Source organism: Sturnira hondurensis, unplaced genomic scaffold, assembly GCF_014824575.4.
Source record: "Sturnira hondurensis isolate 20B ecotype Veracruz unplaced genomic scaffold, ASM1482457v3 Scaffold0023817, whole genome shotgun sequence".
Classification (NCBI taxonomy): domain Eukaryota; kingdom Metazoa; phylum Chordata; class Mammalia; order Chiroptera; family Phyllostomidae; genus Sturnira; species Sturnira hondurensis.
Genome location: NW_028096448.1, coordinates 416,844 through 444,198, shown reverse-complemented (window position 1 = coordinate 444,198; position 27,355 = coordinate 416,844). Strand labels below are relative to the sequence as shown.

The window sequence follows — 27,355 nt, the reverse complement described above, 5'->3', positions numbered from 1 at the left end:
CAAAATAGCTGTCAGACTATGTATTTACACTTGCCATAGGTCTGTGATAAATGTCCTAAGAAGAAGATGCAATAATGTGGAATAATTCATATATTCTTTTCTCACCTTTTAAAATATATGATTTTTCTGACATATTTAATGGAATATGATGACTCTATCTACTGAGAATTATTACCTTACTTCCTCACACCCAAATGGCAATTTAACCTCTTTATATTTCTAGGTTGTCCTGTGAGAGTAAAGATGAAAGAATAAGGACTGAAATGAAGAAGTAACTCTAACCTATAATACCTTTAGGAGTTTGACCAGCCTGCCCAAACAAAGTGCCACAGAGTAGGTGATTTAAACAAGAGAAAGGAACTTTCTCGCAGTTTTGGGGCTGAAATTTCAAGACCAAGGTGTCAGCAAGTTCAGTTTCTTCCGCCTTGCTCCTTGGCTTGCTGATGGCCTCCTTCTCACTGTGTCCTCACATGGCCTTTGCTTTGAGTGTGCCTATGTCCTAATCTCCTTTTAAGGACACCAGTCATACTGGGTTAAGGTATACACTAATAATCTTACTTAAGCATAATCACCTCTTTAAAGACCTTGTCTCTACGTACAGTCACATTCAGAGATACTAAGAGTTAAGATTTCAACATATGAATGGCCACGGGGGGTGGGGGGTAAGGGTGCATGGGGACATAATTCAGCCCATAGCACTGCCTAAACATAAGCACAATTTATTCACAAGAAAAATTTCACAACATCACAGGTTACATTCCCAAAAGTGAACTCTGGAGGGATGGAGATTAGGATGCAGGAGGTCTGTGGGGAGTGCTCTTGGAAACATCCATAGGCGGTAAAGAACACAGGATTAGGCAGAGGGAAAGATGGGCTGTAGTATAGCTACAGTACAGGCCCTGACTGACTACATGGGCCCTGTGATGCTGGGGTGGTCCATCAGAGTTGTCTGGAGTTGAAGCAAAGGGGCTGAGCTCTTGTACCCCTGCCCAAACCAGACATAGGATGTGGGCTGTCCCAGGGAGGAGACATGATGTGCATTAAGAGGCTCTCTTCAGCTGAGGACCTTCTCAGATGAGGATCCAGTTGAGAGCTGCCATTCGCCAAGTTTTGAGGTGCTGACAGAATGATTGAGACAAAGCAGGGCCTCTGGTCAGTGCACTGTAGTGTCCGTAACAGGAGTTCCCCAAGTGAATGGAAGGACTTACCATTATCTTCGTCAGAAATTTCTCATAATGCCTCTCAGTAGATCAAAGGGTGACCTATTACAAACCCTTAAAAATTTGGTCCATGCTGGACACATAGAAAACGCCCAGCAAGATAGTCAGTGAGTATGGCTTACTGGAAAAACTATGCTCTTTGGGACCAAAAAAGATATGGGTTCAAATCTCTGCCCCGCTATGTATTAATATTTCTTATTCTCTCTGAACCTACATTTCATCCTCTAAAAAGTGAGGATAATAATACCAACTTTGTTGGGACTATAGCAAGATTTAAATAAAAAATACATACTAGGAGTGTCTGGTCCATGCTGGACACACACAAAAAAGCATCCAACAAGAATTAGTTCCCTTCCCTTTCTCCTAGTAAATGGTTCATTGGTGATAATCAATTACAACCCAGAAATGGAGGCTTGATCTCCTGACCTGAAGAATGTTTCTCAAATTCTCATGTGATCAGAATTACCTGTAAAGATTATTAAAATACAGATTCCTTGACCTGCCTCACAGTGAATCTAATTCAAAGGACCTGGAATGAAAACCAAGAATGCAATTTCAGCAAGCTCCATGAGGGTTTCTGATCCCCAGAAAATCTTAAGGCCCCAGCTCAAGGCTGTGAATGTATCTTAGTGAAAATGTGAGTGCAGTGCTCAGAAGATGCCAGAGGTCACTCCCACTCCCCTGCCTTGTCACTTGCTTTGTTGACGTGGATATATCAGTCACAGCACAAAGACCTCTCTCCCTTTCGTAAATACTCTGTATTCCAAAACTAAAATGTGCATAAATGATGGCAGGTAAAGAATCAAACTAATTCTCCTTTCTAAGATGTGGTTTTATTGAGGTGTTAGTTTTAACTACAAGGTAATTTAGGACAGACAGGGATTTTTAGAGGGGAGTGGATCCCCTGAGTGTATCTGGTAACTGGAAAGCACACTCAAAGATGAAATGTCCTGCAGGTGTGAGACTCATCGGGCCTGCACAGAGGCCCATCTGGATGGAGATGTAACCTTCTCATTTAAACCAAGTAAAATTGAGCTCCCTGCATGGGACTGCTGAAGGCTTTCTGCTTTTGATTATGGGTCCCAAAGCCCAGCTGCATTGTACAGAAATTATACTGTCAGAAAGACACTGACCAAGGTCCAGAAAGTAAACAGGAGCTGGAACACAGAAAGTGAGCCCTGAGCATAGATGGGATTTCACATCCGTACCAGACGTCTTCCCTGATTTAACATGGGCCATGTGGTTTCCCAGTGTCTTCTGTGGCTTTTTTTTTCCCATGGAGAGGCCTCATTTATTCTAAAATATGAAGCTTTGGGGATTTCTTGAAAATGGTACTTTCAGTCAGTAAAAATTTGTCAAGGTGAAAATGTTATCTGTGTGAACCCATATGGAAAAAGGATTAAACTAAGAATATGAAAGTAACAGTCTATTTTCCCCAAATGATCAGTATCTACCCAATCTAATTACTTTCCATGTCACAGAAAAAGATTTCTTCAAAAATCACAACAAAAAATATTGTATTACAATCATCAAGAAGCCTAGGGCGGCTCTGCACTCACCATCTCCATATAAACATCACAAGTGCAGAAATCTGAGATTTTTGTTTTAGACCCATTCTGGGTTTGCTCATTGATAAAGGAGATTTATCTCATCATATTTCCACAGTTTGCCTATATTATATTTTTTAAGATCTTTAAATATTTTTTAGAGAAGGGGAAGGGAGGGAGAAAGAGAGGGAGGAGAACTTTGACATGAGCGAGAGACATTGATTGGTTGCTTCTCACATGTGCCCCCCTCCTGAAAGGGGACCGAACCTGCAACACAGACATGTTGAACCAGTAACATTTAAGTTTGCAGGATGTCCAACCAACTGAGCCACACAGCAGTGAGGGAGATGGGAGCTTTCTTCTATTTTTAAGAAAACATTTCTCCAATTTTGACCAGGACCTTATAATGTGCACAGAGTCACTGTTACACTAAAAAGAACCACATACCTCTCTCCTTGAAGTGCTATCCAGAATCCCCTTGGTCTTTACACTGGCTCATTTAGAGAAGCATCTTTGAGTAAGAAATCCAATTTAACAGTAGGTTTACATCTCGTGTGTCCTTCCTGTGTCCAGCTTTCTTTCCACCTCTGCACTATTCTCTGCCATTCCTTCAAAACACAGAATTTTAGAGCTGAAAGAACACATGAGTTAGTGTGAAGTAAGCTGCAGTAACAAGTGAACACTATTATCTCAGGAGCTTAGTACAGCACAGTTTATTTCGTACTCCTGTGATAGTCAATGTACAGCTATCCTCAGGGATCTAGTTTTCTTCAATCATGTGGCCCCACCATCTCAGTGTCCTTCACTCCCAGCAGTTTAGATAAGAAGAGAGGGAATATGGGACATTGTACAGAGCAGGCCAGGAAAAGTGGAGTCAATCACTTCCATGAACATTCTATTGGCCAAAAGAAGGCTGAGAAATGTAGAGAAGTGCAAAGATGCTAATAGGGTTTACCTCAGAGAAACCTTAGGTGCTCCTTACTTTCAATCCCCCTTAAGTTTTTTTTTAATTGAAGCAACCAAGACCCAGAGAACATAGGTTACACACAGCTAATCAGTGATGATTCAGCTCAGTGCTAGCCAAGAGTCCTCTTGTCCATTTCTATTGATTCCAGAAATCTCAAGGTACAGTTGGAGCATTGTTTCTAGATCTTTCCAATCAGGGTTCCAAGATGGGGGGGACTGTGGCCATCCTGCTCAGAAACACACAGTTCCCGTGCTGTCCTCTCAGTCTGAGAGCTGGACAGATGAATATTTCAAAAAGCAAGTGCCAGTAGCAAATCCTAATCACAGGAAATGCCTCTTGGCCCCTAAGGGATATAAAATTACTTTGCAGAAAGTCAAGAAAAATAGAAACAGAATACCCTGTAATACTTTGTTTAGAGGCCAGAAGTCACCTATTAAGGTTGCATTTTGTGCTTGATTCTCTGAAGATAGACGAAAGGGTGGAGACAGAATTTTATTGGGAGAACAATTTCGAATGATCTCAGCCTGATGTGCAGCCATTACATTGCCTCGTAAAAAATACATCTTGAAAGCTTGTGCTCTTCATAGTTGAGATCAAATGTGAGAAGAAACAGAACTCCAAAACAATACCTGATAAAGAATAAGAAAATGGGTGCAGATGAGGATGGTCGCCTCTGTGGGCTCTGAAAGCCGTCTGAAGAGCCAGGCTCCACTAGTGGCCAACACCCCTCTGTGCGGATCTGGGTAAAACTTTGCCTCACCTCTGACCATCTACATCAGTGTCTATTGAACACTTAGTTACATCCTATTTCTCTAAAGTCCGACTTTATCATTACAAAGGTTGTATATCTGGATTTTTTCCTGAACTTTAAATTTTTAATCTGGAGATATGATATTGAGTAGTTAAAGGCTGCATAGTAGTTCAATTAGTTTTAAGGCCCTTTAGGTGAACTGTTTAACATCCTGCAGTCTCCCTTCTCCCATTATAACAGCTAGGGAGGGAATAGGAAACAAAAATTAGATCTGCCACTGGAAAATTAAGGTGTTGATTTAATCTAAACATTTCTTATCACATAAAGCCAGATAACAATGATAATAGAAATTGGATTTACAGCAGTGCCAGATTACACTACTTTATTTAGCTGTCTTTTCCCAAAATATAATCTCATTTCATACATGTATAGATCAGACATTAAAATAGCAAAGAATTTAATTATATGTGCATTCATTTTTAATCTTTCTATCTCATTCTCTTCATTCTGTGTCCACTGTTTCCCCTCTTTAAAAGAAATTGTATCCTTATAAGTTGAGGGAATATTGTGCCCAGTTTATTGACAGTGATATTGCAGCCAGTTAAACTAATGGGTTTACTGAATCACAGGTTAGGTTGCCACCAAGCTTGGGCTCAAATCAATGGTCAGAATGGGGGACAGAAGGGATAGAGGCAGTCCAGGTAGGTATCTCCAAAACCTTGAACTAAGTTAGCTTTCAGAATTAAACTAGGAAAATTTAATATAAAATGCATGCAAACTAGTAAAACAAAATGGATATAATTAGCCAATTGCAGAAGGAAGCCAAGGAGCCATTCATTTATATATAAAATAGAAGTCTGGAGGAGCATCTCAAACTGCAGTCCCATTGATCTGGGGGTAAAATAATAAGGAAGATTTACATGTGGTTGTAAGTCAGTGAACAGAAAATCAAGTGGCTATGTCATGCCTGTCTGGATAAAAGCTATGTGAACAGAAGGAGTTGGTTAGCCAAGGAAGTAATAAAAAGAATCAGAGGGTCGTAGAGACTCTCTGGATGGCAGAGCCCGTCAACCTTGAAGATTTAGGAAAGACTATCTTGGCAGTGTTCACCAAAGCATATCGGGAACCAAAGCACTTGGCAAGACTATTCCTTTTGTGGGTAAGTGTGCCTCAAGCCATTGACAGTAATATTCTAAGATCAAGTAAAAGCCTTTGTACTTATTCTGTAGACAACAAACAACCTTGTGATAATTTGGCTCCTCATATAGTAAGTCTATTGACAGAGCTGCCTCAAAGCCTTCTTGTCTACTTGCGCGTTGTATTATTATTTTAAATTACTGTAATTGTATTGATGCTGTGAGCTGGTTCCACCTTAAACATGCCAACAAAATCACTTTTGTGAAACTAACAGACCTTAGACCATGGTATATTCTTCAACTTAAACACCACCTTATGGGGTACACCTAGGCAGACAGTAATGTTACCGAGTAAGAGGTCTGCCTTTACTCTGTGCTCTTCCTGAACTACAGCTGAACCAGCCACATGTAATTTTGAACCATATAGAAAATCAAGATCACGATGTTCTAATAACATGACTTCCTTTACTGGCCTGACAAAACAGTTGCCATATTGTAAGCCAGAAGCAGTGTGCAGAACAGAGGGATGGAAAGATACTAAACCATTTTAACAGGCCATGTGCAGATTTTCAACTGTATCTGGGACCCCGCCATAGACAACTTTATCAAAGATACCAGTGTAGTTGACAGGCTAATGTTTTCCAGGTTTTTCACACTTTATCCAGTTGCAGTAATTGTTAGGTGATAAATACAGTGACAGCTCATTACAAAATCAGCTTCCAGAGGTGAAAGGTTAAGTGACACCTCTCACTTGCCAGGTAATAGGTTAGCGTCTTACCCCTGTTTCTTCTTTACTTTCTACCTCACAACTCTGTCTGGAATCTTGTTCACTTGAAGCCTTAGATTTCACATAAAATCTGTTGTGGTGAAAGTAAAGTCAGAAGGCCCTACTACAGAATTTCAGGAATATGTAAGACAGTACACAGAAAACAAAGCTAAAGGCAATGAAAAATATGGCATAAAAACTTGAGAGTATTAACCCTAGTCTCTACAAGATTTTTGATTAGTGTGTTACGTGTGTATGTGTGTGTCTGCCTGTTTCCCCTGCATGTCTAGGGAGAAAGGTTCATATACTCTTATTTCTTCATGCCGGCCTGTCATATACATATAAACCCATGTCCATAGAAGTTAACTACTTGGATACTCTGGTTTCTCTTCAGATCATACAAATCTTTCACCTTTTCCTAAAGATTTCCATGAGAGTAACAGTTCTGAGTTTTTATCCAATTTTTTGAAGGCTTGCAGTTTCAGGGCTTAAAAAAAAGAAGTTAACTACTTGGGTTTTTAAAATAGCTTTCTTGGGGTATAATTGACATATGTAAACTACATGTATTTAAAGTGTATGTTTTTATAATGTTGACATATGTATACACCTATAAAACCATCACCACAATCAAGATAATGGACACAATTATCAACCCAAAAAGTTTCCTCATGACCTTGACAATCTCATCTTCTGTCCCTTCCTACTCCCATTCCATCCCCAGGAAACCATCAATTTGCTTTCTGTCATTATATATCTGTTTGTAATTTCTGGAAATTTATTTAAATGAACCACAGTACATATTTTTGTTTTGTGGCTTCTTTTAGTCAGTGTAATTATTTTGGTTCTCATCTGTGCTGTGGCATATATCAATAGTTAATTTCTTTTCATTTTTGCTGAGTAGAATTTATTGTATAGGTGGACTCCAGTATATTTATCCATTTTTCTGTTGATATATACTGGGGTTATTCCCAGTTTGGGACAATTAGTAATAAAGCTCCGTGAAAATTTATGTAAAAGTCTTTCTACAGACATGTGCTTCCTTTTCTCTTGGGTAAACACAGGAATAGATGACTAGGTCATAGTGTGTGTGTGTGCCTAACTTTCTGAGAAACTAATAAACAGGTTCCAAAGTGGTTGTACCATTTTAGATTCCCATCAGCAACATATGAGAGTTCCAGTTTCTCCACATCCTGGCCAACACTTGGTATAATCAGATTTTTCTTTTAATCCTAGCCATTCTAATAGGTGTGTTGTGGTATTTTATCATGGTTTTACTTTGCATTTCCCTAATGATTAATGATGTTGAATATCTTTCCATGTGCTTATTTGTCATTTGTATGCCTTGTAAAATATATCTGTTCATATATTTTGTCCGTTTTGTAAATTAGTTTTTTCCTTATTATTGAGTTTTGAGACTTTTTAAAATTTATCCTGGATGCAATTACTTTGTCAGATATACACATGTATTATAAATATTTTCTTCCAGTTTCTGGCTTGTCTTTATTCTATTAACAGGGTCTTTAACAAAGCAGACATTTTTAACTTTGATAAGTTCTACTTATTAATTTATTCTTTTATGGACTTTGCTTTTGGAGTGGTATCTAAGAAATCTTCGCTTAACCCAAGATCAAAACATTTTCTTCTATATTTTCTTCTAGATGTTTTATAGTTTTAGACTTGGAATCATCAGTGTTGGCATAAATTTTTGGGGACTGCATGTGGCCACCCATGTGGCGACTGTTTCTAGTCATGAGAAGAGTTGCAGTAGGAGGAGGATCCAAGAAAAGAAAGAAAGAATAGCCAACGGGGCAGAGGTCAAATCTGGAGAGTACAGGAACAGGGAAGCCAAATTTAAAAAGTGTTTTAAGGAGAGAATGAGCAAAAGCAGCTGAGATGTTAAGGTGGCATTTTTAATCTGTAAAATGTATTACTGGACTAAGTGAAATAAATACCTGGAACGATGTGTTAAGGTGCTTCAGGCTGCAGGCCAAGTAACAGAAATCTCAATTAAAAGTAGCTTAAACAATGAGAATGTCTATCATGTCACATAATATAACTCTGGAAGAAGAGTAGTTGTGAGTTTGGTTAATTCATTGGCTCAAAGATGTCATCAAGGACTTCACCTTTGGACTCTGCTATTTCCATAAAGGCAAGATGGCAGCTCCAGATGTTGTACTCTCTCACAGTGTCTAGAGGTGGGATAAAGGGGACAGACTTGCATTGCATATCTTTTCAAGGGTGAGGAAACTTCACCAGTAACTCCTCTGAAGAACTTGCTTTCAAATGAACCAGACTGTGGCACAACCCATGCCTAAACTAATCCTGGTAGGGAGAATGTTATAAATCAACATTCACACTCTGGGTTTGAGGAACAGAGACCCTGAAGGACATGGCCATTCTGAGAGTGAAAAGACTCAGGATTCTGTGAGAGAGAAAGAATTAAAGGGTTGGTTCTTGGGTTAGTAACCCATACTGTCCCCAATACAAGTGCTTGGCATTCTAAATGTGCCCTTTCCTCCATAGCAATGATACAGATACAGCAGCAGGTTATGAATAAATGTGCATTATCTCTCAGCCAAATGAGAAGTTTGCTTTCCTCAGGTTAGTGTTGGAGCAACTGCTTGATTGCTCACCTGTGCCTCCCATAGCAACATAGAACCTGGGGTCAGAAGAGACTTTGAAAATCCATGATTCTCAATACAAAATCCCCATGACTTTGTGTGTTAGACAAGGTCCCAGCAGAAAATACATGGCATATTCCAATTATCCTAATTTAATAAGAATGCAGATGAATTGAAGCCAGGACCAGCTATGAGTGACGACAGAGCACAGTGAGACCATAGGGTAATGCAACAATCAGGTTAGTACCAGAGACAACTTCCTGGGCCTGGGGTGACAGAGAACTCTGAAGAATTGCCACCCAACAGAAGTTCAGACCTATGTCAAGGGGCATAGTAAGCTTATAGCAGCCTTGCAAGATGAGGAGGCCTGGGGAATAAATGAACCCAAAGCTTCACTTCCAATCTCTCTCCAACTAGACACCAGAAGGCAAGGGAGCCTATCAACAGAGTCCCTACAGATGAGACTCTGGGCACAAAGCAGGGCAGAAAAAGGTGAAGATGGTTCTGGAGGGGCAAGTAAAAGATATCCAGCCCTGGCTGGTATAGCTCAGTGGATGGAGCAGAGGCCTGCGAACAAAAGGATCGCAGTTCGATTCCCAGTCAGGGCACATGCCTGGGTTGCAGGCCAGTTCCCAGCAGGGGACTCACAAGAAGCAACCATACACTGATATTTCTCTCCCTCTCTCCTTCCTTTCCCTTCTAAAGATAAATAAATAAAATCTTTATAAAAGAAGAGATCCAGCCTGCCCCATAAGGGGAGACCAGCCACTACCGATGCCAGTCATTTCACCCTGGGACAACTCTGACTGCAGGAAATCTCCCAGTCAAGCCAAGGGTTCCATACCGAATCCTCACAACAGTGAGGATCTATTACCTCATCCTCACAACAGCACCACACATAGAGACAACAGTCCACACATCTCACAGCTGAGTGCTGGAGCGAAAGTCACTGAGACTTTAGTTTACTTCTTAATCCCAGTGTCTGACAGAGAGTGACAGTTAGGATATCCACTGTCTTTTCCTTAGTAGAATGGTTTTTAGATAGGGGTGATTTTGCCCCCAGGAGATATTGGCTATGTCTGGAGACATTTCATTGTCACAACTTTGGGTAGGGTCTGCCTGCTCCTGGCATTTAGTGGGTAGGGGCCAGGGATGCTGCTAAACATTCTACAATGCACAGAACAGCCCCACAGCAAAGATTAATATGGTCCCAAATGTCAATAGTGCGGATGATGAAAAACTCAACAGGAGCTGAGTCTGCAAGGCTGCTGTGTAGGATCTTCCCTGGAATCCCCACCCTGAAGATCTCCCTGTGCACCTGGGCTGAAATCTTTCTTTTCAGGGTGAGCTAATGAAAAAGAGCAGTAGAGGCCATTGAGAGCAGGAAGGGGAGGAGTTAGTAGAAGTGAAGATGCAGGACTGAGGCAGGTAAGCATCGAGGGGCTCTTGGTTTATGCTTGGAATGGCCATTGTTGAATTTCCCCTTGGTCAACACCCCAACTCCTGAGCTGACAGCGAGGGTAGGAAGTATGGCTAGGTTGCAGTGGACCAGTGCCAGCCACTCATCAGCCCACACTATTATCGCTTCCCAACATCAACTCTTTGCAGGCAAGCAAGTAAACAAGACCAGCCACAAGAAACATAAGAAAAAAAAATCAAAGTTCTTTGGTTTTCTGCCCAGAAAAGACTGTTGGACTATTTCAACCCACGTCCAAAGGAAATGACCCACCATGACCACAGGAAGCTGTGTCTGGCATTTAGATACCGAAGCTTGCACTTTCCTCGTGCTGGAACCATTTCCTGGAAAAGCAGCCACTGACACCACCCTGTTTGTCTGATCACCCACGTTATGGCTGAAAAATTGGTAAACATCAACTATGACCAAGAATCAAGAGCAGGTGAACTTAGCTTCTGCTAAAGGTCAGCAGGTGGGAGCATTTGATAAACATTTGCTTCATGCAACAATTTCTTTTATTTGACCTATTACAGACCAGTAAGAAGTAGCTTATTTTAAGTGACTCTTCCAGACATCTAAAGTTTACCTATTTAAGAATAACCTCAATGCTATCATCTTTGGGAGTGAGAATCTTTCTAAAAGCTGTATATTTCCTTGAGTAACAAAGTATGTGAACAATAAATCTACCTTTTAAAGTGACTCAGGGAGGCAGGCAGCCCGTTTGCACACTCAGCGTTAGCCTCGCCGTGACGATGGGAAAAGGAGGCAGTGGTGGCCTGAGCACTGTTAAGCAGTCTGTAAGCAGGAGGACTCAGTGCTGTTCCACGTGGTACAGGACCGAGTGACAGTTGTGATGTTTGGAATGATACAGCACTGATAAAACTTACAGTAAAGTTGTGGCTTCATTTAAGTGTGCTCTAAAGAATGGTGACGTTGCTGAAGCTTATGATAAACCGAAAGGCACAACTAAAAGAACACCTGCTAGAGAGCATAAGAACCAGAAAGAGAATACCACAGGTCCTTTGAAGCAGTGGAAAGTTGGTGACAAATGTTTTGCCATTTGCTCAGAAGGCAGCTTCAACTGATTTTAGAGAGAAAACTGTTGTGGTTTATACTGGCTATGGAAATAGGAGCAAAATCTGTCTGATCTACTTTCCCCGAAGTCTAAAGTAGCTAATTATATAAAACAGCATGCCCTTCAAAATGAAAATGAAAATCAAATTTCAACAGAAGGAAATGAGAATTCCTCCAGGTATCCTGGAAATAAACCAGATAACATCAAGTGGAAAGCTTCTCTGTAGAACTCTTTTCTCCCTCCTCCACCCTCCCTCCTCCACCCCCAAGATCAGGACAGGGACCAGGAAACCAAGTCTAAAATTCAATGGCTCACCACAACCACCACCACCCCACCACTAGTACCACCCTTCCTATCATGCTAGCTGCTTCCATTTCCTCCTGAACCACCAATAACCCCACCACCACCTCCCATAAGTCCAAGTTTTCTCAATGATCATGACGCTTTGGAAAGTATGTTAACCTCTTGGTACATGAGTGGCCCTCACACTCGTTAGCATATGGGTTTCAAGCAAATCAAAAAAAGGGAAGATGCTCACATTTTAATTAAGGAGCAGTTCCTACAATATTATTTGATAGGTGCCGCTCTCTCCCAAGGAGAAGGGTATTTTGATATGGCCTGGTCAATATTAACAGTTTTCATCCTTTTCTTCATGAACACTTGGCTGATTTGTAATCATTTGCATTTGCCCTTGGTGCATGTGACTCATGTTTAATAATCTGCCAGGTGTTTCTAGGGAATAATCAGTCTGAATAACTGAACATGGAAATGCAAGTGGTTAAAAGAAACTCAAGGTCACATGTAGTACAGAAAAGTCAATCTGTCAATATCACTATTAAGCACATTTGTATGTTGTAACTTTCTTAGTATTTTAAGCTTTTTAATTAATGCTTTTACAAATAAATGAAAAAAATTTTCAAAGTGACCCAGGACAATTGTCATCATGTAATAATAGAAAAGAGCAAGCTGTCCTCAGACACAGGAGCAATTTGTGCAGACATTAAGTGAACCCAGATCATGACCTTTTTTCAAGGGTTGGGCAGAAGCTTGTTCTAGCAAAAATTCTCCATAGCTTCTCTTTGCCCTCCCTTTGTGTAGCTGTCAGCTGTTACTCTTTATTTATAGCTCCAGGCCTGTCCACCTATAATCTTTGCCTTCGAGTAAAAACTACTATGTGCTAGCACAATTGTTCTCAATTTTTGACTGCATGCTAAAATCTGGGAGTTTAAAAACTATCCATTGCTGTGTCCCATTTCCACTGTTCTAATTTCACTATTCTGGGCATGACCTGGGCATTTGGATGGTTTAAAACACCCCAGGCGATTCTGTTGTGCAACCAGGGTTGAGAACCACTTGGGTAGGAAATCCGAAATTTATTAGAATGAAACATAAGTGTTAATTATGACCTGAGAGATTTTCCTGTGAATAAGTGTCAGTACATAAACCTGTAAGCTTTAGTATATGAACTAGTATTAGAACTCTTTGTATCTACTTTCTCATGCTTAGCTGTGCTCCAGGAAGTGATGAAAGCTCAAAGAGAGGTAGAATGGATCAGTGGTGAAGTGGTCAGAATTTAGAACTAACTGCCTAGGTTGAAACCTTGACTCAGCCACTTACTGTGTTACCTTGAGCAAGTGTCTGAACCTTCTTGTGCCTCAGTCTCATCAATACAGTGTTGATGGGATTATATAGGTCTATGCACACAGAGGACTGAGAATAGAGCCTGGCACAATATCAGTGATATCAGTTTTGGCAAAAGACAAAATTCACTTCAGATAGTCAAGGTGGAGAGACAGAAGTGTGGGCAGAGCTAAAGGAATAAACCAGGGGTGTTGCAGTAACAATGAGAAGCTATTGCTAGCCTAAGCTGGAAGGGGAAAAAGTTGTGTTAGAGGAACCCAGTGAAGGCTAAGTCTGTGGAGAAACACAGCAATTGCCCTGGATGAGGCAAAGAAGTAGGGAAGAAATATCCTGACCTTTCTCTTCTTCCAGCTTCTAATCAAGATCAGCTTCAAGAAGCACAGCGCACAAAAAGGGGAGGAATGAAAAATTTGAATGGGTGGGAAGGTAAATGGAGAGTACTCAGCACAGTTAGCTGTCATTATCTTGAGTGGGGGGAAGTCATCAGAGAAAGGACTTTTGCCCTAGAGCAGGCAAACTTTATATAGCTTAGCTGTAGAATTGCCCCTCAAGCCACACTCATTCTGGAAGAAAGATGCCCTGATAACAGATTTTTTGTACCAAACTGAAATGTTTCGATATTGCTGTGAGCAAAAGTTTAATTTTAAAAATTGTCATACACTTGTTGGGTATTTCAGGGCTTAGCACAAAGCACTTCATCCCCATGGAATTGTTCATGTTCCTCCCTGAACCTTTTCCTCACTTGTTCTTCTTCATCTCCTTTCCACCCCTGCCCATGTGCATAGAAGAGAGAACTCCCAGCTCACTCCCTTTACTAATTGAAACACATTCCTAAGCCTGACTTGCAGCACACTTTGGAATGTTTCCACCATCGCCTCCCCAACCCCAAACATCACCTCTTCCTTCTCACTCATGAATGTTGACCTTTCATCTGATAAAGTGTTCAGTCTTCAACCTCCCACTTTCTAAAGTCACAGCTGTGGGCTGTGTTTACCTTTGCCCTCCAAAACTGTCACTGGGGCCTCATTACCTATCAAGTACAGAGTGGCATAAGTAGAAGCAGAAGTCCCCATCTTCCAAGAGCTTCCGTCCCAGGTACAGGAGGTAAGAGAAGGTGCACAGATTGACAAGTGGTCTTTCCCATAGACACCTGTGCAAGGTGATAGTTTCCTTTTCATGTTTTACCCCTGTGTCCATAATACTGCAAATGAAAATTATTAACTTTCAGATTCATGCCTGGATGCTTCTGGAACTTTTTATACTGTGCTGATGTACACGCTTAGTTGTACTGAAGACCCTGCTGTGACCCTATTTTCATTTATAGCCTCAAGTTTTTTTCCAGATTCTATGATTAGATATTCTATTCCTTTGCTAGACTTAATTAAAATATTCGCCCTTATTACTCCATTCCAAATTCCTTTGGATTCATGCTTTCCATCACATACACATATAATAATAGCCACAGTTTGTCCCATTTCCCTTTGGAGGTTTGGCAAATGTTACTCTCAGGCTCTTCTAAGTAAAAAGAGAACTCGTAACCGCCTTCTCTTCCCTTCTCAATACTTAGGTACCCTGAAGCAAAAGCACCATAATGTTGGTGCCAACGCTCCCAGAAAGAAATGAAAATTGAACTTTTAAAAGGCCTGGTAAGATTTGAGTTGGCAGAATTTTAACTACTGACGTGGCCTCAGAGTCGGCTAGAATCATCAGTAGCAGAAATAACAGCACTCATTGAACACACAGTTCCTATGAGTTCGATAAATCCTTGCCCTCAAGAAACTTGCATTTTAGATAAGGAGGGAGGACCTCCCCCACCCCACCCTAAGAATGCAAGCTGGTATAGCATGAATGCCAGTTAAGTAGTATATAAATAAAAACAATTGAATTACATGTTAAAAATCTGTATTATGAGCATTTCTCTTAACCAAGGTAATTTTCTTTTTTTTAAAATGAAATTGTGTATTTATCTTTTTTTAAAGCTTTTATTTATTTGTTTTTAGCCAGAGGGGAAGGGATGGAGAAAGAGAGGGAGAGAAACTTCAATGTGTGGTTGCTTCTTGTGCACCCCACACCGGGAACCTGGCCTGCAACCTTGGCATGTGCCCTGGCTGGGAATCAAACCAGTGACCCTCTGCTTTGCAGTCTGGTGCTCATCCACGGAGCCACACCAGCCAGGGCTGTCTTTATCTTTTTAGAGAAAGGGGAAGGGAGGGAGAAAGAGAAGGAGAGAAATGTTGATGCTAGAGAGGAACATCAATCAGCTGCCTCTGGCACATCCCCAATAGGGGAATGAACCTAAGCCCTGACTGGGAATTGAACCAGGGACCTTTTGCTTTGCAAGACAACACACAACAAACTGAGCCATGTTGGTCAGGGCAAGAGTAATTTTCTACCCAGGTAATTTCCATTTCAATTGGTACTGGTGAGATTTTGACTATATTTCTTAATCCATCTCTGTTTCTACATGCATAATTTTGGTGGCTGAGAAATGTCTCCCACTTCCAAATCTAGTGTGTTGACATTTTTAATTTATGACACATCCACCAATTTACTGAGGATTTATTCATCAGTATCTGAAAACATGTCTTAAGATGATGTCTATAGTTTAAATTTTTTAAAATAGAAATTATGTAAAATTACTCACTAAATTCCTGTTTGGGTAGGTTGAAGTATATGATTTATATTTTCAGTTCTCGTTTTTTTCAGAGTGGGCACTACTTTAGCAAAGCCAATACCTCCCAGAAACACACCCCTCCACATTTGTCCACACATGTCACTAGCAAACAAATGACAGAGTCCAATACTGAGCAGTATGAGTGTTTCTGAAGAATGTCTTAGTCTTTAGCTCATGGTGATGAACATTAACATGAATAAACCATTAATTTGTCATAGTGACCCCTGCTTTGTGTCTTTGATGCTACGCCCGTGCTTCTTACACAGCACCTCTCACATCATGCTATGCTTGCTGCCTGTGCACACGGTGGCCTTCGCAGCAGACTGTGCCCTCTTGCAGTGGGTCTTATTCAGGTTGGCATTTCCATTATGAAGCACAGTAATTTGTGCCCAGCGGGCCCAAATGGGGTGGACAAGTGAATTGATCAAATAAGTGATTATTTAAAAGTGGAGAATAATAAGCATTAACATTCCTAGAAAGCAGGAATGAGACTAAGAATGACTGTGAGAAACGGAGGACAGTCTACAGTGTCAATAACCATCCCTAGCGGAAGTGCCCAGAGTGTGGCACCAGCCATAGACACACTTGCACTGAGGGGCTGATCCCTGAGCTGGGAAGTGGGGTATCTCTTCCTGGTGTGGGAAGACTGGGAGGGCCAGGGCCTTTACTGCCCTTTGGAGCACATGGCACAGACACTCCCTCAGGATTGGGCAGGCTAGATAAGGACCAGACTATTAACCTTGTATCATTTCCCTTTTTAATAAATACTTCATTATTACTCCCATAAAACTGAAAGACAAGGCTATATGTAAACTAGGGTATATTCCATATAACTCAAACTGTAACCTGCTTCTCAGGCTTGAAGTAGAAAGAACTGAAGAATTTTATCTCAAAGGACATTGGGATTTTGCTTGGAAAACATCATCATTAACGTCATTGGCCTCATTTCTTTGGCTCACCTTGGGAAAATGCTAGTGAAGACAGAACAGATCCAACACAAGTGGACAGAACACTTCAGCGTCTCCATCCACAGCAGTTTCCTCTCACATTGGAGTCACACCCATGGAGGTCAGATTGTCTACACAGAGTAATTTCCCAGGGAGCAATGCCATGTCGAACAATGTGCTAAGAATCACTCACAGATATGCATTATTTTAGTATTGATTTTTAATCCTCACCTGAGGATATATTTATTAATTTTAGAGAGAGAAAAATACTGATGTGAGAGAGAAACATCAGTTGGCTGCCTCCCGTATGTGCCCTGACCAGGGATCAAACCCACAACCTTTTTGTGTACAGAACAGTGGATACTCTAATCAACTCAGCCACCCAGCCAGGGTTGTACACTCATTTTGTGGAAACTAAATTAGAGAGGGATAATTCATTTACAAACTATTTTTTCACTTAACCAAAGTCTTAAATACAGTCTATGTATTAGTAGTTATAATAATTTTTAAATTTCAACTTACACATTTTCAAGAATGTATCTATTAAAAATACACTCACATAAAGAAAGGTAGGTAGGTAATCATATGGCTATTTAATTCGCAATATCATATCTTGGTCACTCCTTTCGATAAACTTTTACCTTTCCTAACCCTAAGAAACTGCTTTCTTGTCGAGTCAAATTAGGCAAAAATTAAGCAATAGGAATGTCTTTTCTTCATATCCCAGCACAAAGCCAGCAGTCCCTGTGATGATCTGTTAACAACAAAGACTGGAAAACAAGGACTGCTGTGTGACGGATCTGTGCATTCTCCAGGCCCCGCTGCTGTGGGAGTCAGTGTTTTGGTATGGGCAAGGCCAGTGGTTTCAGGGCCAAGAAAATTAATAAAACTGGGGGAAGAGAAATAAAAGTTAAGTAGATGTTATGAAGACAAAAAAGGATCAACAATCCAGTATCTGTATGGATAAACAGTGCTTGCCTTTGCACACTGCAGAATGTGCAATGGAGTGTGAATAGGATGAAGCCAGGAATAAAGGAGTGGTGTTTCCAAATGCACTTTCCAGGCAGGGCTTTTCTCTGCCTGACTTGGAGACTCCTCCACTGCCTCATTACTTGGTCTTTCTCCTGCATCACACACCTCCAGGGTCTATGGAAGTCAAGGTCAGTGCAAGGCAGAGGCAAGGGCCCAAGCCACCTGAGTATAGGGAGGGAGGAAGCACACCTCCTGCCATTAGTGAAAAATGGAATTTTCCCAGTTAGTGACCTTGAAGTTAATCCTTCGGGTGGTGGTGCTCTCCTCCCCTTTCTTGTGCAGTGCTCACACATGCACCCTTAATTTAAAACATTGTAATGAAAGGCAGAATAAGAAGCAAACCTAGATCAACCTGCATTCAATTGTGCTATAGCTAGAAACCTCAACAGTAGGAGGTGACTATTTCATTTTGTTTTAATTTAAAAAACAATCATAGCTTTTGTCAAGTGCTGAATGTTAATATGAAATTCTGCCACAATCTTCCCTTCTTTCCACTGGACTTTAGCAGCTAGGAGAAGCCACAATTTGTGACCAGGGAAGAAAGATTTGCGGTGGGGGGAATGATTAGATCTCATTTGCTTCAGGGACATAATGAGCAATCTTTGAGAAGTGGAAGAAAGAAGGAAGGGCCAGTGGAAGGAAACTCCCAGCAGGGGAGTCTCCTGATTTGACAAGCTAGGTCTTCACTGGGCTGAGCATTGATATGACAGCTACCTTCTGTGGTCAGGCCACCTAAGAAGTGCTTGGAAAAATATCTCAATAGGAGAACCAGCCAAAGATATGCTTCAAAGGAAGGGAAGCATCTTGTCGCTCATTGTGGTTTTACAATGCATGAGCCTGGTTTATATAGCAGCAGCACAAAGAAAGCTCTGTTTAGTATTGTCATACTTAAGCTATGTGCGTGTTTATCATTTCTTTACTGACAACAGCTGGAGAAAATGGCTAAGTGAGAATGGGGAGGAGGGGAAGGAAGGTGGAGGAGAATTAAAGCATTAGAATGAACAACCTACAACTTCGCTGCTCAATGAAGCTCCAGATCTTGTTATGTCCTTGGCATCAAAGTGAAATGAATCTGTGTTTTCCCTTCCAGACACAGAAGTGAGGGCGAATGTAAAACGAGACTGTGAAAATGAAGCGTATGAAACCAAAGACTGTTTGCCTTGATTTCTTAAAGTTCTAGGGTATATTTACGCCCACTGCATACTGGGCGCTTTATTTTACTGGTGCAACCACCATTTAACTGTTCAGAATGCACTTCTGTGGGTCCTTGTCTTGGGGACTGTGGGGAAGCACCAATAGAACTCAGATTGTACCTGCTAACAGTTAAGAGCCAGATCCAGCTACAAAAGTCTGCATCCTGGGACTGGCCCACACTGCCTGGCAGGTCCCTCTGTCCTGCCAAAGTCTGCTGAAGCAGGGAAACCAAATCTGTAAAGAATTCTAGACTCTTAGGAATAGGTCAACCAAGAGGAGCTCTGCGTGACTGCTGTTTCTCAGTTATTCCATGTACCATTACCTCAACTTATCCACCCACCCCCAATTCCTCTGTCAGATGTACTGTTTCCTCCAAGTGGTCTTCCCTGAAATCCTCAAGTAATTCTCTTCTGTTCATTTCCCTCTTTGGATTCCAAAGCATCTGTTCAGGTTTCTCTGTCTAACTAGATGAAAAATTCTTTGGAGGCAGGAGTGATGCTCTTTCTATCTTTTTGGCTCTAAAACTAATCACCATGGTAGATGCTCAGCTAATAATATGGACATACATGTACAGTCACTTCACTAAACTGATGGTGCCATAAAGGCAGTTTGTATTCATTGCTTGGTCCATTAGTCCCCCAGCTGCCAACTGGACACTGGGCCCAAGGCAGGTGTCTCACAATATACATACAATAGAGGGTGGGGCAAAAGTAGGTTTACAGTTGAGCACAAAATAGTTTATTCTTATCTTATTATTTGTTAATTATTGTATTATTTCCCATACTTTTGCTCCACCCTATGTTCAGAAGGGGAGACAGAGCATTGGAAGGTGAAAAGATCACTGTCACCTCAATTTTACCACTGGAAAGTGTAAGTGTTAGGTCCCACTCGTAGTGCATCAGCCGTACCCACTTCCAGCGAATGCTGTCACGTGTTGAGGTCATACTGTTACCGGAAGGGGACCCGGCTCAGAGCACTGCCTGCCTAAGGCCAGGCGGTTGTGTGTGGGTACTTAACTTCATGCAGGAAAGATTTCACAATGTGAGTCTAGGTGACTTTTAGAAGATGCTTGTTAAACCTGGGGACAGTGAATAAAGGAAGGGTCTAGGATAGAAGCAGCAACAGGAGAGGGACTAGGTGGGGAAATAAGCCTAGGCTGAGCTGCTTCAGCTCACTGAGAAGTCAGAGAAAAGGGGCCTTGGCGGCAGGTTTAGGAAAAGCCTAGGAGGAACTGCCAATTCCAAGTCTGATGGGGTCCCTTGGGGTTTAGGAGTGGTGTGCCTTTGGGGGAAGAAGAGAGGGAGTGGGGTGGGAAAGGCTGCATGGGTGTGCTCCTAGGAGGGAGAGCATGCCCACAGGGGGCCTTCCTTTTGAGGGATTTTAAAGGCTGGGAGTTTAGGTGAGGTCTTAGGGGAAGATCTCAATAGAATATTCATCAGCTTCTTGCTGATACACCAAAATGTAATTTATTCCCTTAACTTCATCTGCCCTAGAGTGCGGTTGGCAAATGGCACTAATTGGATTTCTGCCATCTGTCTCCCTGAGTAGGGTGATTTAAGCAATTTACCCTCTGACTGAGAAGTGTTAACCATTTACTCTTAAGTGTCCTTGGTTTAGAAAAGATAGGGTTTACTAGATGGCTGCAAACTGCTTGTTTAAGTATCTATCTCAGTTTCCCTATTCCACTTGTCTTGACTTAGTAGTCTCCTAGCCCCTGTCTGTCTGTTTGTCTCTCTCTCCCTCTCTTAAATATAAATATATATATACATTANGTGATTTAAGCAATTTACCCTCTGACTGAGAAGTGTTAACCATTTACTCTTAAGTGTCCTTGGTTTAGAAAAGATAGGGTTTACTAGATGGCTGCAAACTGCTTGTTTAAGTATCTATCTCAGTTTCCCTATTCCACTTGTCTTGACTTAGTAGTCTCCTAGCCCTTGTCTGTCTGTCTCTCTCTCCCTCTCTTAAATATAAATATATATATACATTATATATATATAATACTATTATAAACCTTTAGTCCTGCACTAGCCTCCACTGAAACCCCTAAAATTCTGAGAGCATCAAACAGCAAACAGGCTTCAGGTTAAACTCCTTTGCTCCTGAGAGTCTGGCTGGCAGGTTGCTAAGTTGGCAGATACATGAGTACTTTGAGGATTCCTCCAAATCCATTTATTTCAGTACCTCCTGAATTTCACTGGAAAATTCAACAGAGAAACCCATTATCCCTTATCAGTTAAGGGTGACAACAAAATTCACAGATGCAGGTACGGGCCTGATGGACTCTTCACATGCTCAGTACACCACTGTATGCAGACAACAGTTTTTCTTATGTGCAAAATGAATAATGAGGATAATCACATCAAGAGTGAACAAACCCTTCCCAATTGCCTTATTGGTCTGGTTATTTAACATCATCAAGTCCCCAGAATCCTTCCAGCTCATGAATGCAGATGTGATACTGCTAGAGATGCTATTCAGGATAAAATTAAGTGCCTAAGAGTTTCCTGGCTTCACAGCTGCATCACTGGAGGCTGATTAGCTGTGGCCAAGACTGTTCAAGGTCTCCAACTGTCCTGAAAGTCTCTGCTTGTTTATTTTAGGTAGATAAGTGTTGCTATTATTCCTGGGATAGTAGGAAATGCCGAGGGGCTAGAGATCACTGGATACTTTTAAATTAGAACAGTGTGAAGAGATGTTGGAATCCCTGCCATATTAAAAGGGGGGAGGGGGAGAACCACACACTCAGCATTTGGTGATACTGTAATTATAGTTCCCCTTAAGAGCAGTTAACAACCACTTACTATTTTGTAACTTAAGGGTAATAAACACTGAAGCTTTACTCGTTAATTAAAGTTGACAGAATGCTAGGAGTAGCCTCTTGGCACACCCCTTACATCAAGGGAGTATTTTCTTTTTGTTTATCAATAAGGGATTGTTTATTTTTTTATGTCTTAGTCTACAGTTTAAATAATAGGAAATGAAGAGATTATTCTTAGGAAAATCCTTTGGGGAAAACTTCAGCATTATATCAGTGCTTAACCTGCCATAAATCAATTAATAAGCAATACATTTTGCCATCATGATTTGAATGTATTCCTCGAAATAACAACAGACCAAAACAAGTGGGATGGCTATGATCTCTCAATCTTCTTCCCAAAGTTCTCACTGGCTCTCTAAATAGCCTAAGACGTCAGAGAAGGTTAAAAACAAATTGTTCAAATTGTTTCCAGCAGCAAGAAGAAAGCCCTTGACTTCACCAAAGAGAGCACAAGACAGAACTATAGGAGCAGAGGTTCCATTGAAGGTTATCTAGAGACCAGAAGGTCTATCCTACAATGGCATCTCTTATGGTACTTTCTTCCCCTGAGCAAAACCTTCACCAGCTACCCAGTTTATAGTGAATGGATTAGATTCACTGAATTACAGTTAAATTCAGGTGCTTGGGCTTGCATTAAATATTTTAAAGCTAGAAGAGAACACTACTTTTGCAAGGCAGGAAATGCCAGAGGGCATTTCTTTAATTTGGGCTCTTTCTTTAAATTTGCAAATTCTAATTTCAATTTTCAACTTTGCTAAAATTTTCATAAATAAGAAACATTTCTCTTCCTAACATGGACATAAGAGCAACCAAACCTATAGAAATTTTTTGAGTTTATGAGTTTATTTGAATCAAACAGAGGACACACCTAGAAGCAAGATCTCAACAGACTGAGAAAAATGCTGCCAAGAATGACAGTTCACAGATTCTTTTACACATTTGGAATTAATGAGAGAACGTAAGGAAGAATACATGAAGGTGGGAAAAAGCAAGGGAAACCTCTATGACTGGATTATAGGATAGTTAAGATTCTGTGCTCTCTTGAGGGTGGTTACTCTTCAGAAGAGTCTAAAAAAGAGGCATATCAAAGGCATGTTAACCTAGATGGACAAAAACAGTGGACTGGGCTCACTTAAGGCAAAGATAACCTTTTATTGAAGAAGCTATAGGCCTGGGGTGTGACTACTCACCATGACCTGCCCAGTTATGATTTTATGATCAGATCACCCTGTGAGGTTACTTCCCATTAAATATTTTACAGAGTCTCCCCCTTTTTTTTTTTACCCATACTAACTTCAAGTAGATTTAAGTATCTCTGAAATTAGGTTAAAAACATAAAATAAAATATAGTGGTTCTATCTCAGTCATTTGAGAGAAATATTAACTTAGCAACTTTTCCCAGATACTAGAAAATATTATCATTAAAAACCAACCTTAGTTTTTAAATTCTATTTTTCAATCATAGTTTATATTATCATTTTGTATTAGTTTCAGGTGTATAGCATAGAGGTTAGACAATCACATACTTTACAAACCAATCCCCCTGATATTTCAAGTGCTTGCCTGGCACTATACATAGTTATTACAGTATCATTTACTATATTCCCTGTGCTGTAGCTTATAACCCCAAAACTATTTTGTGACTACCAATTTGCATTTCTTTTTCCCCTCACGTTTTTTTACTCAGCATCCCCAACCCCTCTTCTCTAGCAACTATCAGTCTGCTCCCTGTATCTATGACTCTTTCTATTTTTTTTGGTCATTTATTTTGCTCTTCAGATTCCACATGTAAATAAAATCATATGGTTTTAGTCTTTCTCTGTCTTATTTATTTCACTTAACATAATACCCTCTAGGTCCATCCATGCTGTTGAGAATGGTAAAACTCCATGACTGAGTAATATTCTGTTGTATATATATACCACAACTTTTTTATCTACTTGTCTATTGATGACCACTTGGGTTCCTTCAGTATCTTGACTATCGTAAATAATGCTGCAATGTTCATAGGGGTGCATATATATTCTTTCAAATTAGCATTTTGGGTTTCTTTGGATATATACCTAGAAGTGGAATTGCTGGGTCATAAGGCAGTTCAATTTTTAGTTCTTTCAAGAATTCTCAATAGTGTTTTCCATAAGCTGTACCAGTCTTCATTCCCACCGACATTGCACAAGGGTTCTCTTTTCTTCACATTCTCATCAACACTTGTCTGTGAATTTACTGATAGCCATTCTCACAAGTGTGAGATGATAGATATCTCATTGTGGTTTTAACTTGCATTTCATAATGATTAGTGAGATTGAGCATTTTTTCACATGTCTATTGACCATCTGTACTCAATCTTATTTTATATATCCGCTCTTATATGTCTCTTATGTTTGCAACAGAATGCTCTATTGTTTACCTTGATCAACAGACATACAATATTAAAATTGCTGTAAGATTGCTTATAAATCAGAGAATAATTCAATTGAAATTAATTGAAGATCTATTTTAATTATCTACCACATTCTAAAAAACAAAATAGCAACTACTTCTATTTGTGTCCTAAAAAAAATATGTTTAGGACTTCCAGCCAAGATGGAGGCATAGGTAGACCACTGTGCCTCCTCACACAACCAAAATAAGGACAACAACAATTTAGAAACAAAATAAAAACCAGCACTGACAGAAAATTGAACTATATGGAAGTCTGACAACCAAGGAAGGAAAGTAGACACATTCATCCAGACTGGTAGGAGGGGTGCAGTCAGGCAACCAGGCAGAGATGGGTCGTGGCAAAAAAAAAAGTGGTTGCTGGTGGACCCAGGCATGCAAGGTGGCAGTGGGCAGACCCAGTGCGTGGCACAGCACACCAGTGGCTTTGAAGAACCAGGCAGTCTCTGTGCAGATAAACCAGGCAAAACTGGGGAGCAAGACAGACCATGCAATGCAGGGTCCCACCATGGGGAAATAAAGCCTCAAAACACCAAATGAAAATACCTGTTGGGGTTGAGACCCACAGGGTAGAAGAAGTGGTGGAAGTAACCAAATCCATCAGAAGCACCACAAACGCCATTCTTCCTTCTCTGACCCTGCCCCCACATACAGCATCACAACCCAGCCACTGGGTTGCCCTGCCCAGGTGAACACCTAAGACTCCACCTCTCACTATGTAGCAGGCGTGACAAGACAAAAAAAAATGGCCCCAATGAAAGAACAGATCAAAACTTCAGAAAAAATACAACTAAGGGATGAAGAGATAGCCAACCTATCAGATGCACAGTTTAAAGTACTGGTGATCAGGATGCTCACAGAATTGGTTGAATTTGGTCACAAATTAGATGAAAAAATGAAGGCTATGCTAAGTGAAATGAAGGAAAATGTACAGGGAACCAATAGGGATGGGAAGGAAACTGAGACTCAAATCCACAATGGAGAGGAGCAGAAAGAAAGAAACAACCAAACAGAAAAGAATAAAGAAACAAGAATTCAAAAAAATGAGGAGAGACTTAGTAACCTCCAGGACATCTTTAAACATTCCAACATCCGGATTATAGAGGTACCAGAAGGGGAAAAGGAAGAGCAACAAGTAGAAAAGTTATTTGAACAAATAATAAAGGAGAACTTCCCCAATCTGGCAAAGGAAATAGACTTCCAGGAAGCTTCTCAGCTGATTTTTCAAAAGAGACCTTGCAGGCAAGAAGGGGCTGGAAAGAAGTATTCCAAGTCATGAAAGGCAAGGACCTACATCCAAGATTGCTCTATCCAGCAAAGCTTTCATTTACAATGGAAGGGCAGACTAAGTACTTCTCAGATAAAGTCAAGTTAAAGGAGTTCATCATCACCAAGCCCTTATAAAATGAAATGTTAAAGGTACTTATCTAAGAAAAATAAGATAGAAAACACATAAAGTAAAATGACAGCAAACTCACAATTACTAACAACCATACCTAAAACAAAACCAAACCAAGCAAACAACTACAACAGGAGCAGAACCACAGAAATGGAGATCACATGGATGGTTATCAACAGGGGACTGGGAGGGTGAGAGATGGGGAAAAGGTACAGAGAATAAGTAGCATAGATGGTAGGTAGAAATAAACAGGGGGAGGGCAAGAATAGTAGGGGAAATGTAGAAGCTAAAGAACTTGTAAGTGTGACACATGGACATGAACTAAAGCGGGGAATGTGGGTGGGAGGGGGTGTACAGAGTGGAGGTAAGGGGGGGAAATGGGACAACTGTAATAGCATAATCAATAAAATATATTTAAAAACATTTTCTCATCTTTTTCTAATTGTCACATGTTTTATTTAGAATTTGAGGAGATTTTTTTTAAAGCCATAGAAATAGAGCTGATAATGATGAGAGAACAGGTAGGGGGAAAGGAAGCCACTTGCCTCCGGTTCCCAGCTATAGTCACCACTTTGCAGGATAGAAGTCAAAGATAAATAAATTTACCCTTGTCCCAGGGCTAATCAAACTTCCAGGAATTTACTCAGATTATTCAAATGGATAAGAGATTGCTGAACCACCTGTAGAAATTATATGAAAAAGAATAGGTGGGAAAGTCAGGTAGAAGCAAGATGGGCAATATCCCACAGGCTGGTACTTCTAGAAGGCAGTCATATCCTAGGAGGTGGTTCTCTGCTTCAAAACTCCAGAAACTCACTCTTATCTGTGTCCAGGGGTGATATCAACCAAAATGCACATGGCCTTAGGGTATCCTCTAGAGATCCTGATTTATTCAAAATACAGTGGGCTGAAATAAGGAATCATGTGGGTGTGATTCTCTCCTGTACTCAGATTATATAGGAAGCTCTATCATAAGAAACATTTTACTGCATCCCCTTGAGAGACTATTCCTCACCTTTAGTTTATAACCACGTGTCTCGAGTTCTTTAGATTCTATATTTCCCCCACTATTCTNTAGAAGGCAGTCATATCCTAGGAGGTGGTTCTCTGCTTCAAAACTCCAGAAACTCACTCTTATCTGTGTCCAGGGGTGATATCAACCAAAATGCACATGGCCTTAGGGTATCCTCTAGAGATCCTGATTTATTCAAAATACAGTGGGCTGAAATAAGCAATCATGTGGGTGTGATTCTCTCCTGTACTCAGATTATATAGGAAGCTCTATCATAAGAAACATTTTACTGCATCCCCTTGAGAGACTATTCCCCACCTTTAGTTTATGACCATGTGTCTCAAGTTCTTTAGATTCTATATTTCCCCCACTATTCTTGCTCTCCCCTATCTATTTTCTACCTACTGTCTATGCTACTTTCTGTACCTTCTCCCCCCTTCTCTTCCTCCCACTCCCCTGTTGCTAGCCCTCTATGTGTTCTTCATTTCTATGGTTCCACTCCTGATCTAGCTGTCCTCTTGGTTTGCTTTTGTTTTAGGAGTGGTTGTTAATAACTGTGAGTTTGCTGTCCTTTCACTGTTCATATTTTTTCATCTTCTTTTTCTTATATAAGTCCCTTTAACATTTCATATAATAAGGGCTTGGTGATGATGAACT

At 40.6% G+C, this 27,355-nt stretch overlaps 1 protein-coding gene, 1 non-coding gene and 1 pseudogene across 2 annotated transcripts in view; all 3 read left to right on the top strand.

The window, feature by feature from the left end:
* Window positions 1–27,355, top strand: part of NEDD9 (neural precursor cell expressed, developmentally down-regulated 9) — a 189,929-nt gene that overhangs the window by 75,308 nt on the left and 87,266 nt on the right. The gene's annotated exons all lie outside the window — the stretch shown is intronic.
* LOC118981281 (U5 spliceosomal RNA) lies at window positions 6,762–6,876 on the top strand. Its single transcript, XR_005065317.1, has one exon. It is a non-coding gene; the product is annotated as a U5 spliceosomal RNA (small nuclear RNA).
* LOC118981207 (survival of motor neuron protein-like) lies at window positions 10,858–12,049 on the top strand (annotated as a pseudogene).